This window comes from Acomys russatus, chromosome 28, assembly GCF_903995435.1.
Source record: "Acomys russatus chromosome 28, mAcoRus1.1, whole genome shotgun sequence".
Classification (NCBI taxonomy): Eukaryota; Metazoa; Chordata; class Mammalia; order Rodentia; family Muridae; genus Acomys; species Acomys russatus.
Window position 1 is genome coordinate 2,597,436 of NC_067164.1, and position 14,338 is coordinate 2,611,773.

A 14,338-nucleotide genomic window follows, 5' to 3' on the forward strand; every position below is an offset into this window, starting at 1 on the left:
AATATGTAGCACATATTGTTCCAAAGAAAACCACATCCCAACTTCTGCTACTAAGAAAGCCTGCTAGTGCAGGAGAGTCAGGCCTGTCGCCCTCTTTTCAGCCCTCTAAGAAGCAATAGGAAAGGCAGATGGTGCTGGTGTGTGCACCTTTGATCCCGGCACTTGGGAGGCAGAGGTAGGTGGATCTTTGACTTTCAGGCTAGCTAGTCAACAAAACAAGTTCTAGGACAGCCAGGGTTACACAGAGAAACCCTGTTCAAAACAAGCGAAGAAGAAGAAGAAGAAGAAGAAGAAGAAGAAGAAGAAGAAGAAGAAGAAGAAGAAGAAGAAGAAGAAGAAGAAGAAAAGAAAGAAAGAAAGTAAGTTGCATTACAACCCCTCTTGTCTGCTTTCTGCTACGTGTACAGGTGTGAGGTACATGAGCATGTAGAGGCAAGATAAGCTCTGAAGGCGGCTTCCCTTTAGCCACCTGTCCCAGGCACTCCTCTGATGAGTTAGAAGTCAAGAGTGAATTCTCAGGTATTCTTTCAAAAGAACCAAGAGGTAGCCTGAACCTGGAATTTAACAGGAGAGGAAACATCCAATCCTACCAGATATACCTATTATTTCCTCATGTGAAAGGGAGTCAATGGCAGAGGACTCCGGAGAGAAGTGACTTTCCTGACACCAGCTAGGTCTGAGCTTGTGCCACTCCATCACCTCCAAGGCACAGGATGAGTGACCCTGCATCTGTGCCTCAGGTGGAGACCCAGGGACAAGCTAGGAGGCTCTGCTGCAGGAAGCGGGAATAGAGCAGTGACTGTCCCTTGTGGGGGCTACAAGGAAATAAGCAGTGCGGAGCCCCACAGTGCCCTCTGTCAGGATACTGATGACCCTCAAGGACGAAGCATTGCTCCTGTGTGCTCAGCCCTAACTCCGCTGGGGCTTCCTGACTTTCCGAGATCACACTTCCACAGTTTTGTGCACACCCTAGCTCACTTTCCGTCCTCTGGACTACAGTCTCTCGCCCTCTAATCCACCTTAACCACACCAAAACTTTCTCTTTTTATTCATAAATGTCTTGGGAAACCGTTCTCACATCCTCCCTGTTGTGTCAAATAGCTCCTCATATCCACAGTACCCGACTCAACCTTTGTTGGTGGGATGGTGTCAGTCCACGACTTCCTGGGTCCATATTCCCTGGATGGTATCCAGCAGAGTCTGGCAACTGGAAAGTGGCACGGCCAGAGGAACAAACACCCATCCGCCTCTGGCTCTGCACTGGGGGCTGTTTTACAAACGCGGCCTCATCTAACCCTCCCAAGTGCCCTGGGACATTACTTCCCACAGATCATCTCTTTGACGCCGATAAGGATGGTAGAATAGACAAAAACCTTGTTCAAGGTCACGGTGAGAATCTGGGCTCTGAACCCAGGTTGTGGGTCCCATGTTTTCTTCCCTCCCGCAGCCTGGCTCCCAGCCCAGGTTCCCCCAGCTTCGCTGAACCCCAGACTCACTTACCCCGCCATCCGTTCCCCTTCCTCACTTTGACATCTAATTCACATCCTCAACACAGCAGCAGCCACACCTCCTGCTTCCACCTGCCCAGCCGGTCCTTCTCCCATCCTTCCCGCTGTGTCAAACCGCGCCTTATATCCATTATAGCTGTTATACCTGTTCAAGCCAAAAGCCTCAGACTCATCCTCAATTATTTGCTTTCCTCTGACATCCCATGTAAAGCCCACCAGAACCCAACAGATTCTCACCAGTACTGCCACCCTGGCCCACCAGGTCACCGGGTTACTGCCCTAAGCTCCTAACAGGGTTCTATGCCCCACAGCTGCTCTTCCCCATTTATTACCAACACAGCATCTGCTATGGGTTTTGACACGGTTTGAATGTATGAAACCCTCAAGGGCTCGAGGGTTGAACCATAATCCTCCTGTGGAACTGAGATTACAGAATTTTAATCTGAGCCCGGTGCTTGGAGACAGGGGTCTTTGGGAGGTGACTGGGATTTGAGGGCCATGGATGGACCCCTGTGATCAGACGCTGGTGGCCTTATAAGGGAGAGACGAGAGTCTCTGCCATGTGGTACCCTGTGCTTCCCATGGTACTGTGCAGTCTCAGCGTGGAGGCTGGACCTCACCGCCTTCATGCTCAGATGTTTCAAGACAAGAGTCTAACCCCTCAAAGCATGACAAATAGCAGTATGCAATGACTGTGCAGATGGCGACCTTCACAGAGAAACATTTACAGGAACAGTTATTTAGTTAAGGTACAATAACTTATTATAATTATTCACTTAAAGTGGAGGGTATCCACAGCACATGTGTGTGGAGGTCAAAGGGCAACTTGTAGAAATTGGCTCTCTTCTTCCATATGTGGGTCTTGGGACTCACACTTAGGTCACTGGGCTTGGTGGCAAGTGCCTTTACCTGCTGTCTTGTCTGGCTAGCACAAGGAGCAATACTCTGAAACCAAAATAACCACCCAAATAATGCGATTAATGAATTTAAGTTCCAAATGTGGTTACAGTGTCTATATTAGAAACTATGATATGGGCAGGGGTGGTAGCACACGCTTGATATGACCAGGTGCCGTAGCCCATGCTTGCAATCCAGCATTTACGATGGTGCAAGAGGACTTGAGTTCACAATCAGCCTGGGCTACATAGGGAGACTTTTGAGTGTCACAATTAATCCAATAGGATAAGCCAGTGGCCACGCAGCATCCTTCTGTGGGATGGAGATGGCTTCCTTTCCTTCTGGCTTTTGGAAAGTGCTGGCTCATGGATTCACGTGTTTTTCATGGCTGGTGGTAGAGACACCAGTTTGACCTCTGCTAACCAGTTAGCTCTGGGCAACCACAGGGCTGTAAGTAAACACTGGCCGAACCAAACCGAGTCGCGGTCATCCCTTCAGTATTGCGTTGACGGAAACACTGCCTTGGGGGCTGCAGGATGTGCCCACACAGCCCTGACAGCATATGGTTACCTGTGGTTGACTGTGATATGCGGCCTCTTCCCCTCAGCAAGCTCATCACATCCCTCTCCAGTCCCACATGTTCCAAAGCCAAAATGGTGGGGACAGGAGAAAAGGCAGAATATATTTTCAACTGGCCTTCGTTTTCCTCACATACTCCTCTACACAACGTCCACAGTTTTATTGTTTTGTTTTATATGGCGGGGGGGGGGGGGAGGTTACACTACAATGTAGCTCAGGCTGGCGAGCTGGCCTTGGCTTTATAATCCTCCTGCTTTAGCCCCTTGCATGCTGGGATACGGACCTGTGTCCTACACTTGGCTGTAGTATGTGTTTTAAGATGAGTACGCCTATAGTCGACACCAAGGAGTGCTCTGGACACATTCCTTCTTTTTTTTTTTTTTTTTTTTTTTTCACATTCCTTCTTTTGATGCATTATGCTGGTGCAGTGGGGACTTCTTAGAGTAGGGCTAAAATACATGTTTTCAGTCAATGAATCCATGGAAGGCCATGTACAAAACACGGGATGGCTGAAAATACCTAGTTGGGAATCATAGGTTGGCCACCTTCCCTCTCTGTAAATCTGGACAAGTTCCTCATTTGGTCCCCCTGACCCATTTCCCATACGTCAAATGGACCCACGATGGTTATTCACTATGAGGCTTAAATCTTCATGGCAAGTGCCCGGCACAGCCTGAGATTCAGCAGCAAGGTGAGAATCAGTAACTACTGTAGTTAGTCTACTTCACGGTGAATGTTAGGCACAGTGGATGCAAAGAAAACTATTGTACAAGGCATATACACAGAAAACTGGCACACAAACAGGGAAGCCATCATGCCTTGTAAGTGGAGAGATGCAAGTAGACACTAGTATCAGGAGAGCTCAGAGGAAGAGAGCTATCAGAGGAGGGGGGGGCCATCAGGGAAGGCTTTTCAGAAGAGGTGAGTCCAGAGCAATGAGTCCCATCAGCTAACAGCCAAGGTGTAGACGCTACGTTCAAAGGCCCCAAGGATGTAAGCGCATGGTGAGTGAAAAGAGTGGTGGGTCCCACACACTGTTACATGCTGATGGAGATGAACGGGGTGGAAGCGAGAGGTCCACAGTAGGAGAAATGTCAAGGTAGAACTGTAGAGAAAACCTGGGACACCTGACTACCAGCCCCACTCCTGGGGTTTGGCAAAGCTAAGCCATACTCTTGGGGCTGGGGACAGTGGGCTCAGAGAAGTCTGACACTAAGACTGGAGAGGGAGGCGGCAGGAAGAATGAAGCTGCTCGGCTCAAAGCCACTTCTTCGGGCTCTGACCATCAGCCTAAACAGGATTGCCACTGCCAACTGCCGGCTAACCATTTCATGAATTTATAGTTAACATCCGAAGTCTCTCCCTTTCTCCCTCCCTCCTTCTCTCCCTCCCACCTTTCCTCCGTCCCTCCGTCCCTCCCTCCCTCCTCCCCTTCCTCCTTTCGTCCCTCTCTCCCTCCTGCCATCCCTCTTTCTCTTCCTTGATGTTTTTGAGATAGATTTCCACCACGCAGCCCAGGTTAGTCTGGAACCTGTGATCCTCCTGCCTCCGCATCCTGTGTACTAGGCTTACACATGTGTGCCACCACATTCAGTGTTTCCCTTGTAAATGACTATTACTTCTCTCCCAAAGATTACAGCTTGCAAGACAGCAAACTCATGCCTGTCCTGATCACTGCTGAGCCCCCAGTACAGCGTGCAAGGTGCAGGCAGCCAGTGTCAAAGGCTGTGTGTTAAAACAGCCCAGAGGGCTGAGAGCAGCTATTTTTTTCCCTCCCTCCTCTTATTAGATCCTTTCTGTTTATGCTTCTAATTGTGTCGGACTAGACATGGTTTAATAGTTACAAAATGCCTTCATCCTTTTTGGAGTCAGGAGGGGAGGAGGCAGGCTATTTTAAACATATGACAACATTTCATAAGTCATGGAACATAAAGCACTAGAAATCTCTATTGTGTTTGAGATAAAAGTAAACACATCAGCTGTTATCCTCCCAACACTTCCATTGAGGTTCCTCCTCCAGTGGGACCCATCCCTGCCAATTAATTCTCATCATGGTACTTAGAAGAGATGCAAGGACCAACAGTGTAGTTTCTATTCATAGGAGTGCTTGAGTCCCCTGGCTTTCTGGTCCTGAACACAAGCCCGCTTCCAGGAACTCTGATCGGGTAGTTATTGGCTGCGCTGTATTCACTACACCTGTATCTTCTCAAACAATTCCTCTTTGGCCTAGGGACATTAGGTAAAATTATTTTGAGCGTTCTCTTGGTTCCCCCTTCGGGGTTAAACCCATGCTCCCTGGGATGGACTCACAGGGTCACTGGCCTCACTACCACAAACCGTGTCAGCAGTGAATATTAATGCTTACATGTAGGTGTGGGTGAGGTTGGCATGAGCTAATAAATCAAGGAGGTCACCCTATGGGCAAGTGCAGCTTCTGTTGGTCAGGCTAGAGGCACAGTATGAATCTGAACCTAGATGGATTTCATCTTAAAGAGCCGGCAGCAGACCTCCCATCTCCTCACCAGCCACACACTGCCTCTCCTCATTCGTTCCTCTTTTCTGCCTCCGAACTGCTGGGGGAAACATTCCCAGGTCTCGAACCACCCACTTCCCTGGTTAATCAACACCAGAAAGGAAAAATTTCAAACAAGCAGAGAAGCCACATGAAATGGGCAGCTGGGCTCCAGCTGCCCGGGGCTCTGGAGTGGACATGAGGTAATGAAGAGGGACAATGTGCCTTCAGGGGAGAGTTCAGACGGGTAACAAATAGTCCAGTGCCAACCTCGGGAGGCATGCGTGACTCAGTTTACCCAGGATGCTATGCATGCCTGAGATACAGGTAATGAGTACTCCAATGCCAACTTTAGTAGGCACCCATGACTCAGTTTACCTGGGATGCTAAGCATGCCTGAGATACAGTTGGCCAGTCTCTGAACAAAGCTAGTTTTCATTGGGGCGGCGTGGGGTGGGGGAGGTGAGATGGAAAGAAAACACAGAGAAGTGGTGGATCTTTTTTCCCCTTCATATCAATAGCTTTCCTATATATATATTTTTTTTCTATTAATTTGCAGAGGTAGTTTCTACAAGAATCTGGTTCTGTGTTTTGAGCCTTCGAATCTCAACCCGCAGTGCAGCATCCATAGCTGGGTCAGCTCAGACTGACAGTTCCCATGCTATATGTACTATGGAACAGGCATGTTGTAGAACATTGCATGTGCTGATCCATTCACTCCCCACACCAGCCCTGCAAGGGGAATATTCCGAACCTGTTAGTGAGAAAGCAAGGCACAGCGATCTAATGGCCTTTCCAGGCTCACACGGGTGGCACCTGAAGGAGACGGTGGAGCTCCAATTGAGGTGTGCCCGTTAGATGCCATGCGTGTTGCTGGCTGATAACTGAGAAGTGCTTGGAACATGAGAAGAAGGGGAGACGCAAGGAAAGTTAGAAGCAGCCTACTGGGGCCATTCTGTTCTTCAGTGCTGTGTCATCCACTGCAGCTACCAAGTGGCTGCTGGGAAAAACTTGGGCGGTACGATCTGCCAAGCATAGCCATTAGGCCTGCAGCTGCAGCTGAGAGACATCACATGCCTGTGCCCTTGCCTCTGCCCTGCCACCAGGGCCATTTGCCAGCAGAGCGCACATCCTAGATCCCTGCGTGCCCTTGGGCTTCCCATTTCACTGCCATCCTTCATCTCCAGAAATAACCTAATTATCTCTGGGGATAGATTTGGCCTCTGCGTCCTAGAAGCAGAAGTTTAAAGCGATCCTATCTGGGCTTTGTGGGCACCACTAGGTGGATTATTTATTCTGCCTCTAGAGGGAGCTCTTTAGTTCCAGGCACTCCTGTAGGGATAAGGCAGGGCATTTGTTGTTGAAAGCAGGCTTTATCAAGGGAGGAGGCACTGCAAGTAGCCCCATACTGGCCAGTGTGCCCTGTTTGCTCCTGTTGACAGTGCTATGACAGTCATTAGATTGGTGCTTTTATTAGCAGGTGTGGAACTGGGGCTCAACCTATTCAACATGGTCCTAACTGGGTGATCTCACTCCTAACTTTCTAGGTACAGACAATGAGGGTCAATGTGGTGGCAAGAGCTGCAAGTTAGACACAGCTTTGAGATTCTGACATTGATCTAAATCCTCTGTGTATGTCTTATGACGATGTTAACAATATCACTGCCCTGAAGGCGGCTTGGAAGTTCTGAGTACTTTACTCTGGACCTATTTAATCCCTGTTATCACCTAGCAGGCAGGTGTGATCAACATCCCGCCTTTGCAGATTTGGAAGCAATGCATAGCTTAGCCACTCGTGATTATTAGTTCCTGTCTGCCTGGGACTAACCTGGTCCTAAGATACAGAATTTCCAGATCAAAATTGGTCAATCCCAGCCATACCAGATGAGCTGGCCACCTTATCAGTGGCAGACATTGTGAAGACAGCTGTAACTCCCAAAAGAATGCCTTTACTAGTGACATTACTATATCTTCCCCCTTTTCCTATGTTTTGGCCCAAAGATTTAATGGAAGCTAGTTGAGGGATGGGGAGGGGGATTTCATGATTTCAGATGCCTCCGGGTTTATGCTCACTTGGATGCTGTTCTCTTTGATGGGGGTCCAAAATGTCCCTCCTTCCAACAGCTGCTCGAGTGTGTTCCTTTACAGCAATCCTTGCAGAGAGAGCTAGGTTGCATGCAATTCCAATACTTCCCAGATACTCAAAGAATCAACTCACTGTCTAGCTTAGAAAAAGCCTAGCTGATAGCCAGGAGAGCCTGATAAATATGTGTGCTGCTCCCTGGGGTGCCTCAGAAGAATTCCAAAGCCCAAACCAGATGTGCAATTGACAGAGGTTGATGAGGGATGGTGGCGGGTTTGGGCACAGTCCACATGCCAGGTCGATTCTTCATAGAGATGTCAGGATAATTTATCCATCCTATGACTCTCTGCCTTCTTGGAGGTCATCAACTTCTCTTCCTGGATCTTTAGGGGGCAGGGAGCTGGTGATGCCAAGCTACAGACAATGGGAGTTTTCTGTCAACTGTTCAGGGGTTCTGTTGTGTATGTGGGGGTGGGGAAGGAGGCCAGCTTTTTGCCCAACTTTTTCTCCCTGCTATTTTGGTTCCACTAAGGATTGCTCTACTTTTAAAACACTTGGAAATGAGCTCAGCCTGGAGGCATAGGCCTGTGAAATCAGCTACTCAGGAGGTGGAGGCAGGAGGGTTACAAGTTATGCCTTATCTAGAGTGAGTCCAAACTGGCCTGGCCAACAGAGTAAGACTCTGTCTCAACAAAACATAAAAACAAAATCAAATACAAAGAGAGCTGAAAATATGGGTCAATGGAAGAGAGACACATACGTACATAGATAGCTCATTTTTGGGAACTGGGCTATGGACCGGCAGCTTTTCACTTCGAGATTGGTGGGAAATGGCTTTGGGGGTAATGGAAATCAAGGCAGCCTGACCACTGTGGTTTTCCAAATTGCCTGGGCAAGCAGATGCCAGCAAGAGTCTTATTTTGGGGGTGGGGGTGTCTTTGTGCTTTTGCGAAGGCCATTCAACCCCAGGAGCTGTGCAGAGGGGTCACGGCTCCATGTGGAGATAGACATGGGAGAAGGTGGCATGGCACTCAAGGCGGAATTACTTCCAGATGACATTTCAAAACCATTCCTTCATTCCTTCACGTCTATTATGTGGCACTCCTCGGGTAAGTATGAAAATGCCTCATCTAGCTAAGCCCTTCCCAGGCTGGACGGCACAGACCCTCCAGAGCACACACCTTGACACTCAGATGCTGAGAACTTGCTCTTCCTCTCCACTTTCCGATGCATCACCCAAAGACATTAGACTTTTCTGTGCTAAAAATCCCATCTTTCCAGCCACTTTCTATGTTTGCCAGGTGAGATTGCTTTTCTTCTCAACACGTTTAAAGGAAACAACAGTGCTCTTTCTGCAAATCACATTTCGTGACCTCAAAACTACATTATGCAAATAAATGTGCAGTGCAAAGTAGGCTCCCAGTGAGTCCCTGGCTTCTGTTGTCAGAGGCACCTCTTGGCTCATTCAGGGGGCACAGTTGCTGGACCAGACCAGGCCTCTTGCAGTCTGATGCATTAACAACTGTCCCTCCTCATGTCACCCATCTTGGCTGAAGCTTTGTCCCCAAGCTGGCCCCTCCTCTGTGGCCACCACTCAAACAAGTACTGCTTGCCTAATTCAAGGCTTGCTTCTAACCTCACTTGGAAGCTTCATAGTATAGTATAAGATCTGGGGTGATACTCGAGACCCTCAGTAGATGCCTGAATCACAGACAGGACCAAAGCCTGTATTATCCTAAACATACACATATGTGATAGTTTAATATACAAAGCAGGCACAGTAACCAACTACAAGACAGTGTAATGAGAGCTATGATTGTGATCTTCAAAGCCTCTTACTGTACCATACTCTCTACAACAAATAAGTGACTATGCAAATCTACATCCTCAATGAAGTGAGTCATTCATTCATTCATTCATTCATTCATTCATTCATTCATTTCATAGACATTTAAGTAGCTACTATAGTCAACCAATCATCAGACAGAAGGTTAGGCATCCCGAATACAGCCCCAGTTATAGCTGGTAATTTCTGCACAGAAATAAAATAGGCATGCAAGGCCAACATGAGCTACGCAGCCAGCCCACTTCAGGTTTCACTCCTGTGTATTCAACCAAAAATGAATAGGATTCATTCTTTTTTTTTTTTTGCAATCTAGACATGTGACGTAAAATGTAAACCTTGAATTTGCCACATGCTACGCACTGCGCTGCGTCCACAGTAAGGAAGAGCAACGCACCATGACGTATTCTCCTGTCACATCAGAGACAGTTCCCAGACACATGTTCATGTCTCACGTGGCTTTTATATCTTTCAGCTTGTAAAAACAAACAAACAAACAAACAAACAAACAAACAAACAAACCCAGGACTATGGCATACGTTCACCAAATACCTCCTTAGTTTTATTAGAATCAAATAGAAATAGCTTCTCCTTTCTAATTTAACTGCAGGAGTAACTGACTGGGGCTGGGAACAGGGGTCAGTAGATTAAACACTCGCTATGCAAGCAGGAAGTGTTTGGCTCTGATCGCCCAAACCCAGTGAGTACCAGGTGGGTGTGGCAGTCCACCTGGAATTCCAGCATGGAGGATGTACAAGGCAGACACCTGGTCTCCAGGGCAAGCTGGATAGCGAGAGCTCCTCGTATCAGTGCCTTCTGGGTTCCATTGAGAGAAGACCCTACCTCGATGAATGCGGTAGAGAGTAAGTGAAGACGACACCTGATGTCAGCCTCAGGCCTCCCTGTGTGAAGATACACACACCACACATACAAACACACACATGGAGAAAAGTAACAGATTCAGGGAAGAAAAATTCAAAAATACGGAATAACTAAGATAACCCATGTGTTCACCTCTCCAATTCTGCTGTTAACCTGCTTTCAACATTTTCTTTTATGCATGCACATGTATATGCATATATATATATATGTGTACATTTCTGTATGGTTAACATGAAAGGGGAGGGTGGAAGACAGAACATCACTAAACACTAGAGTATTAATAAAGTGTCAGTAGGAAAGGCCAGGCCTAGAACATACACACAAAACTTCTGCTCATCAAAAAGTATTTTGGGAATTTGTGCTGGACACAGGGCTTTATGACATTTACTCATTTCATGTTAACTAGTTGTTTGCCAGTTCCGTATACTGCATTTTAGTCATATTTACCTCCTCCTTCCCCCAATTATCCGATATCCATTTCCATCTTCCTTACCTGCCCAACTCGGTGTCCTTTATGTTTTTAAGCCCACAAAGTGGCATGTCTGCTGCCGATACACTCTCAGTTACACAGCCTTCACTGGAGGGCAATCTACACACCCACAGGACACACTTTTTAAGAAAACAGACTCCCCCTTTCCCATATGCCTCCAACTGCCACCAGCGGTGGGACCTGGCGACTGTGTCCTCTCGCCATGGTGGAATTTTGTCTGTCCAGAGCCTGCGCAGGCCTCACAAATGTTATCTCAAATGCCATGAATTCATACCTACAACTGTCATGTCATGTCCAGAACACCCAGTGCCCAAAGCTATTTGTCCTATATATCCTCATTGAAGTCTAAACCTCTCTCTGTCTCTCTCTGTCTCTGTCTCTCTCTGTCTCTCTCTGTCTCTGTCTCTCTCTCTCTGCCTCTGTCTCTCTCTCATTCTCTCTTTCTCTCTCTCTTTTCTTTTCTTCTTTTTTCTTTTTGAGGGATTCCACAACCCAAGGGCAAAGCACAAATGAAACTTAAACTTGGCCTTTTGCCAACCACTCAATTTATTGCTAACATGGTTTATGAGCAAAATCTGTCACCAGGAACTACGCTGAAATCAATGAGTCAAATATTTTAATCTGCCCAACTATTCCAGAAGGAGGAAACAGAGTCCTGAGATTTATTGGGACACTGTGGCCTTCCAAGTTGCTCCAGTGAAGCTCTTGCTCATTTGTGAATGGAAACAGGCCACAAAGTTGTGTGGCATTAGCATAGTCACAGAGATGCAGGTCTTCCCATGAGGGGAACTCAGTGTTAGCATCCTTTGGATCTGAACTCTTGCAGATATCATAAGTTTTTATGAAGATGTCAGTCACTTTGTTGTGTGTTGTTCATTATAACATAAAGATTAACTGTAGTGCTCTCCAACTAAAGAATGGGACTCTTGACAAAGATTAAAAGACCACTACAGTCACTACATACTACAGTGGTGATTCTGAATGTGGCTGTTTCAAGCTGCACAGTGTATAAAGTCAGATGGTGTGGGAGCATGGGCTGATCGTGGCTCTTCTGTGTCACTGTTAGACCTGCAAGACGGACCCAGGCGCTTTACAGAAAACACGGCATCAGTTCAGGAGCTTCCAAGACACGCAGCACCGTCAAGCAGCACTTTTGACTTTGCTGATCATCCTGAAGTGCTCACCGGGAACTCAGCTCAAATCCCTGCCCATCCTCCTGCTTGCCTGTCAGGAATTGAGGATCTAGATAATTACAGGAGAGGATTTGGCTAATTACAACGCTGAGAACTGACATCCAGAAGACGGCTTTCTTTTCTGTGCACTTAATTACAATCTGGCCGGTTGGCCTTACTCTTAAATTGACCATCAATTGGATTACATAAAACTGACATTTCAGATAAGGGTCTTTGTTCTACCAGAAGACCTAGAGGTTGTGACTCATTTGCTGCTCTCTTAATGCGAACAGACTTCTGGGAAAGATGCATTTGATAAATTGTTCCTGCAGCATGCGTGTGTGTGTGTGTGTGTGTGTGTGTGTGTGTGTGTGTGTGTGTGTGTGTTCCATAGGCTTTCCCTTGATTGTTTTATCACTGTGGTCATTGCTAAGGTTTGAATATGAACTGTCCCTCCCAGGCTCAGATGCTGAGGCTTGGTCCCCTGCTGGTGGTCCTATTTTGAGAGGAGGGTAGAAACTTTAGGATATGAGGCTTTGTTGAAGGAAGTGAGTCATTGGCACACCTTTGAAGTTTGTATCTTGTTTCTAGCCCCTTCCTGTCCTCCAGAACCTCCGCCATCATGCATGCCCACTGACGTGACATCCTGCTCATGTGCTGGGGGGCCAGAAAACCATAGACTAAACTCTCTGAGACAGAGCAAAACGAACTGCTCCTCTTTTAAGGTGTTCTCTTGGGTGTTTTGGCCACAGCTGTTCAAAAATAACTACTAGAGTCATCTTGTTGACAGTGTGATGGATTTCAAGAACTTCTGATGGAGAGGTGGAGGTGTCCCGTCCTACAGATAACTGAAGGGCGGAGTTTGCAGGTGGCAGTGGCCCTCAGAGAAACAGTATGTGGCATTTCCCACACTCTATAATCACTGCCAAATCTGAGGACCAGCTGGCCTGTTCTCCATTTAGAGACATGTCACTTATCCAAGGTCATGCAGCAGGAAGGATTTTCCTTGGAGATTCGGTTCCAGCACACTTAGTAAGTGACAGATATAAAACAGTTCTCTATGACTTCAAATCCACACTCTTTCTAGCAGTCAGCGTTACCTCCAAGACTGATGCAAACTCCTAGAAAGTCGACAGCACTTCTGAGGAGTCAACTACATATTGGCAAAACACACAACTGAGCCATTGGGTCTTGCACATGTGTGCCCATCAGGGATGCTCTGGGGACCATTATCCAGACCACTGTGTTCTGCTCCTCAAACTCTGTGCCAAGAGGAAGAGGTCCTGTGTTTGCAAACAGCTCCACCCAGGCCAAAAGATGTTTGTTTCTAAAGAGCACAGGATCTGACCACAGACTCACAAGGAGGGACAGAGTCACGGGGCGCACATGGGGATTCTGCATGACTTGCCGCTTCCAGAAGGCTTTGGTACTCCAGGAAAACGGTTTACTCTTTTTAGCTTTGAAGCGCCAGCTCTTCACATAACTCACACAATCTCACTTTGCTCTTTTGGCTTCCGAACTCCCAAAGCTACCCAAGGTACTCTATGACCCCTCTTCTAACAGACTTTCCCAACTCCATAAAAACCTTGTCGTCATCCAAACTTAAAGAGCTGGTAAATCATCCACAGGACATAAGCCCAAGACTTACCACTTTGTGACTGTTCTTTTTGCCATTTTATGTTTCAGCCTATCCCAGCTTATCTGGCTGCCCACACAGATCAAAGATGCTGGTGTCCTGGTTGCAAGACCGGCTCTATTATGACTTTGGCAGATCCCAGAAAAAGTCTGTCCCCTGTCAACAAAGTTCACGGGCCATCATCAACTATGTGGCGAGAATTATCAACCAGGCTGGCAGACAGTCAGAGCCCAAAACTGCTATTTTGGCGGCTCGAAACTGCTCACCCTTCCTGTGGACTGGGTCACAGGAGGTTTGTCTTGGGTAGAATCGTGACAGGCTGTGCTACTGCCTGGGACAGTGCCACCGGAGAGCGGTGGGGTCGGGAGGCAGTGGCACCTCTGCTTCTGGGAATGCAGCCCCTTGTGAGTTCACATCCACTTCTTGAAAATGCCACCTGAGCAGTGCCAGGCTGGGCCCTGTCATTTGATAGAAGAAGCAATTTGCAAATTGCATGCTGCAAATTACCAGTGCCCATCTAATGATTGTTTTAATCAACACAATCACTTGACGATTGGGATTCCATTCTGCGAAATGTAAGTTATTTGTCTGGAAGCCACCTAAAGAGACGTGGTAACAGTTGATTCCTGATTTAGATGGAGCAACTAAGACTTCTGGGCTCTCGGTGGCAGGAATGCAATCTACGTTTGCCAGACTTCAACTTTTGATCTCTTCCCAGCCCCTCAGTATGGTGCCA

At 47.3% G+C, this 14,338-nt stretch overlaps 1 protein-coding gene across 2 annotated transcripts in view; it reads right to left on the reverse strand.

Annotated features, from left to right (window-relative positions):
- Positions 1 to 14,338, reverse strand: part of Lnx1 (ligand of numb-protein X 1) — a 106,908-nt gene that overhangs the window by 37,215 nt on the left and 55,355 nt on the right. The window lies entirely within an intron of this gene.